Below are 6000 nucleotides of genomic sequence, written 5' to 3' on the forward strand. Positions count from 1 at the left end.
GAGCGAGTTGTCTGTCCCTTTGTGCCCTGCGATTGGCTGGCAACCAGTTCAGGGTGTCCCCTGCCCACTGCCCTATGATTGCTGGGATGGGCTCCAGCACACCCGCGACCCTACTGAGGATAAGCCGTGCAGCTGATGAGATGAGGGATCCCTATTGTTAGGGAAAAACTATAAAATGTACCAAACGTTTACCAAAACGTTCGAATGAGTTATCTGACTCCATTAACCAAACACAAACTTCATTCTCCTAACAATGCATGCTCGTTTCTTAATTTTAGGGAAAATGTTGACAAGAGACCGGCATTTCCACACAGGGGATGATTTATTTTTTTAAAGTATTTAACTAAGTGAATTCCATCGGATTTAGCCGAATTATTGTCGAATTAGTCTAATTAGTCTTCGTCGAGCCTCCCTCTCACGATCTCCCATCTCTCGTCTCTCCTTCCATTTTCCGTCTTTTTACCCGTCAAGGCGTTGGCCACCCCCCATGGGCGGGCCAAGAACTCCCCACCTGGCCCCCACCTCGTCTGACTGGTGTGTTCACCCAACAATGCGCGCTCGTTTCTTGATGGAAAAGACGAACAAGAATAGCCGACATTTTCACACAGGGGCAGATTTAATTTCTTTAGCAATTTAACTAAGTGAACTCCATCGAATATGGCCGAATTAGTGTCGCTCGAGTCTCTGTCAAGCCTCGTCTCTCGATCTCTCTTCTTCTTCTCTCGGCCCATGTTTTTCCGCAAGCTGGTGTGCCAGCTCCTCCCATGGGCGCGCCAGGGAAAGCCCCCACGTGGGGTCCACCCCCTCGCCTCGATGTCTGGAAAAACTCAAAACAGCAGAGCGTTTATCAAAACAATGCCTGCCGTCCTTCGTCGGAGTCCTGTTATCAAAATTCCCCAGCCAAAACATTCCACATATGGAACAGCGTGACCTGAAGCCCACTCAGTGAAAATCTTCATTACACTCAAATAAATAAAACTTGTATTTAATCGTATAAAATCCTTTATAGTAAAATGTATAAAATCCTTCAGTATTTTAAAGAAGGTAAACGAGGTGATTTATATGCACTATAGGCTTATATGGTAATATATATGGTACTGAAAGGGGTGAAAGATTTTATACATTTGACTATAAAGGATTTTATATGATTGACTCATAATGCAATGAAGATTTTCACTGAGTAGGCTTCAGTTCAATGACAGGTCAGGCCGTTCCCAATGCAGAATATTTTGTCTAGTTCTGTTGATAACAGGACGGCAGGCGTTGTTTTGAGGAACCACAAAAATCGGGACGATCGTCTCTGAGATTGTGAAGCCCGCGTTAGGCTTCCTTGGCACGCCCATGGGAGGAGCCGGCACGCCATTGTGCGGGAGAGGATGGCCAATGAGAGGAGAGCTGAAGGACTTCCCAGAGACTCCAATGACACTAAACGGTACATTTTGATAATAATTCCCAACAGGGGTTATGATTTTGCCTATGATTGTTGAAAAATAATGTGAATATATTCTATCCCTGCTTTGAACTGCACTACCCTTTCATTGGATACATTCGAGACGTGGATTTTTGGGTCGCAGCATTAGGATTAGGTCGGAACAGTGGGTCCTGAAGTCAGATTGGTTGAGAACCACAAAAATATATATTCCACAAAAAGCGATTCTCATAAGACGGGAACGAAAGCGGCATCATGGCGGTGTCCGCACGGAGCGTAAAGTCAGCGTTAGGGATAGCGATGCCGCCGTCTTTGGTGGTAATATTAGGTGAAACTGGCACCGGGAAATCAAAATTGGCTATTGAAATAGGAAAACAACTTCGAGGAGAAATTATCAGCGCCGACTCCATGCAGGTGTATCAGGGTTCGGACATCATCACCAACAAGGTTAGCACCCAAGAGCAAGCCCAGTGCCGACATCACATGATAAGCTTCGTGGACCCGATGGTTAGCAACTACACAGTGGTGGACTTCAGGAACAAAGCTCTTTCTTTATCGGAGGCTGCCTACACACTCTCAATCGCTGGATACAGGAAGCCAATCTACTACACAATATCTACAAAACTAAATATCAAATATAGTGCTGGAAAAACAGGGACCTTATAGATGATTTTGCTTTCATTCGGAAAATAAATAGTATAGAATTACTACAAAAACACTACTACAGTAATACTATATTACAAAATACTACTACAGAATTATTCTCTCCAAAAATACTACTATAGAAATACTACAAAAACTCTAAAAAATACTTCTTTGGAATTACATCAATAATACTTCTACTTAAATAATATAAAAGACCAATACTATAATATAAAAAGCGACTAAATAAATATTACTCTAAAAATACTACTACAAGAGAAATATTGCAAATTACACCTATAGCAATACTACAAAAATTCTCTCATGGAAATATCACAAAAATACTATAAAAATTAAACTACAGTACCACTGTACTCGTGAAATACTACAGAAATACTACAGATATACAACAAGTATTCTCACATGGAAATACAAACGTTTTGGTAAACGTTTGGTACATTTTTATAGTTTTTTCCCTAACAATAGGAATCCCTCATCTCATCTCATTAGCTGCACGGCTTATCCTCAGTAGGGTCGCAGGTGTGCTGGAGCCTATCCCAGCAATCATCGGGCAGTGGGCAGGGGACACCCTGAACTGGTTGCCAGCCAATCGCAGGGCACACAGGGACAGACAACTTGCTCACTCATTCATTCACACCTAGTGACAATTTGGACCGGTTAATCCACCTGAATTGCATGTCTCTGGAATGTGGGAGGAAACCAGAGTCCCCGGAGGAAACCCACGCAAGCACGGGGAGAACATACAAACTCCGCACAGGAAGTCTACACACACTCTCAATCGCTGGATACAGGAAGCAAATCTAGGAACTCGGGCCTTTCCAGCTCGGTAGCCTAGATGGTAGGGCGCCCGCTCTGAGACTGGGAGGTCGCCCGCTCTGAGACTGGGAGGTCGCTGGTTCAAGCCTCGGCCGAGTCATACCTAAGACTTACAACGTTGGTACTCATTGCCTCCCTGCTTGGCGCTCGGCATTTAAGGGTTGGAATTGGGGGGTTTGGTCACCTAATGACTAAAAAAATGGCTGCGGCTGCATCGGCTCGCTACAGTTGAACTGTACGGGTCAAGTGTATCGAAATTTCGTTCTGTGTGCATGGTTACAAAGAATGACGATAAAAGTAAATTCTATTCTATTCTCTTCTATGCTCATCTTTGCATTTTGTGAAGCATGGAGGTGATGAGATCAAACATGCGTACGCAACCCCCTGCATGCACGATGTTCAGAAGACATTTTGAGTGATTTGAATACAAACCGGCCGTGTATGTCTTTCTGTGTGCTGGAGTGTCTCTTAATAGGTTTGGCCCGGATTAGCCAGCTAACCCCTGAGAAGAATGGCAAGCCCCAAGAACGAGGGATGCGTCTGTCCTAGGACAACCAACTTCACTGATTGTGTCTGGACAAATCCCCTTAAAGCTACCCGGGGAGGCTCCAGCTCATCACAAGATGAGAAATGAAGCCAGGATCCCATCACTTTGCATTTGTGGAAGTACGGAGCATTTGTCCCACCCATTTTCTCCTATCTTTCTTTGACTCGTTTTTTTTTTCACCACTTTCAAATGACATCCATATTGAACATGATTTGAATAGCATAGCAGCTCAACATTTTTGGAGCATAGGCACACCGTTGTTTGAAAACATTTAAGAGAGAAAATTAAAGAGTGAAAAAAAGACAGAAATAAAGAAGAGAGAGAAATAGAAACCTGCGAGAAAGAGAAAAGAGAAAGAAAAAGGTGGAGAAAGAAAGAGAGCGAGAAAGTGAGGGAGAAGGAGAAAGACACAGAGAAAGGAAATTAAAGATACAGAGAAAGAAATAGAGAGTAAGCAAGAGAAAAAAGAGAGGGCAAGAGAAAAAGAGAAAGTGAGATAAAAAGAAAACAAGAGCAAGGAAGAGCAAGATAAAAGAAAGATGCAATGTAATGAGAGAGAGAGAGAAAGACAGAGAGAGAGAGAGAGAGGGAGGACACCCCTTCTCTAATGTAAGACAAAAATAAATATATACGCAGGGGCGTTACCGGGGCCTAGGAGGCAGTGCCCACCACATGCAGTGAGTCTGAAAAATAACAAAAGAAAAAAAAAAGGAAAAAGGAGAGGAAAAAGAAGAAGAAAATGATAAAGCAAGAAAAAAGAGGTACAAAGCTGTGTGGGGGGAATAAAAGAATAACAGAAAAAAAGTTTTAAAAAAAGAAAAAGAAGAAGTAAAAAAGCAGGAAAAATAAGAAAGAGGAAAAAAATAGAAAAAGCTAGGAAAAGAGAGACAAAAGGAAAAACAATTCAACATGAGAGAAAAAATGAGAGGAAGATAAAATAATAAAGCGAGAAAAAAACAAAAAGCTAGGGGAAAAAAAAGAAACAAGTCAAGTCATGTTTATTTGTAAAGACCTTAACCACAAGGAGTCTCAAAAGGCTGCACATACCACAGATTATAGCAAACTACTTTCTCTTTTTTTCTCTCTTTTTTTCCCTTTTCTTTTTCTCTTCCCTCTCTCTTTTCTCCCTTTGCCTCTTTCTGTCCCTGTTCCATTCCTTTTCTTTTCTCCCTTTCTTTACCTCTTTCTGTCCCTTTCCCATTCCCTTTCTTCCTTTCTCAATTTTCTCTTTCTCTATTTGCCTCTTTTTCTTTTCTTTTCGCATTCTTTTTTCTCTCCTCTCTCGTACTCTTTATCTCTCTTTTCCTCTCCCTCTTTTTCTATTTCTGTCTCTATCCCTTTTCCCCCTCTCGTTTTTTCATCTCTTTTCCTCAACATTTCTCCTTTCTTTTTTTCCTCTTTTTTCTTTTGTTCTTTCTTTCACGGTTTACTCCTACAAGAATGAAACAAAAAGGAAGATGAGAGGGAAAAAGATAAGCAGGAAAAAATGAGAAAAAAGCAGGAAAAAGTAATTGAAAAGCGAAAAAATAAAATAAAATAAAGGAAATGAACGAATAAGAAAGAACATGGGTAAAAGTAAAAAGCTAGGGGAAGAGAAAAAAGGAGAAAAGAAAAAAAAGGAAAAAGGAGGTTTTTAGGGGTCCCCTTGTTCAGTATATTACCAATAGTAACGCAATACTCTGCACAAAATAAATTCATACGTTTTCTAAAAAAATCTATTGTTTTACTCAATTACTAGATTACTTTTTTATACGAAGCAACTTCAACCTGGAATTCCTGCATAACACAACAATCTGCAAAACTAAACTACAAAAAACTACAAAAGCAACCAAATCTCCAAATTTCTGCCAATCAAATGATGAATATGCCAATTCCTTTATGCGTCAATGTGACTGTGCCTCACCCCAAGTCATTGATTCAAAGGAGAATAAGAACTTTATTATGACGTACTTTGCAAGCGAGCTAAGCGGCTGCTTAGGGCCCCGCCACCACTAGGGGGCCCCCTAGAGTGGTTGCCTACAGTGTCCACTCGAAAATACTTCTACAGAAATAGAACAAAAATACTACACAATATCTACAAAACTAAATATCAAATATAGTGCTGGAAAAACAGGGACCTTATATATGATTTTGCTTTCATTCGGAAAATAAACAAATAGTATAGAATTACTACAAAAATACTACTGCAATAATACTATATTACAAAATACTACTACAGAATTATTTACTCCAAAAATACTACTATGGAAATACTACAAAAACTCTAAAAAATACTGCTTTGGAATTATATCAAGAATATTTCTACTGAAATACTAAAAAAAACCAATACATAATACTATAATACAAAAAACTACTAGATAAATATGACTACAAAATACTACTACAAGAGAAATACTGCATACTACACCTATAGCGATACTACAAACATTCTCCTATGGAAACATCAAAAATACTACTATGAAAATACAACAAAAACTCTAAAAAAAATACTGCTTTGGAATTACATCAATTATACTTCTACTGAAATACTCAAAAATGCCAATGC

This window comes from Urocampus carinirostris, chromosome 18 (assembly GCF_059441175.1).
Source record: "Urocampus carinirostris isolate Australia breed hairy pipefish chromosome 18, RoL_Ucar_1.0, whole genome shotgun sequence".
In the NCBI taxonomy this organism is placed as follows: Eukaryota; Metazoa; Chordata; class Actinopteri; order Syngnathiformes; family Syngnathidae; genus Urocampus; species Urocampus carinirostris.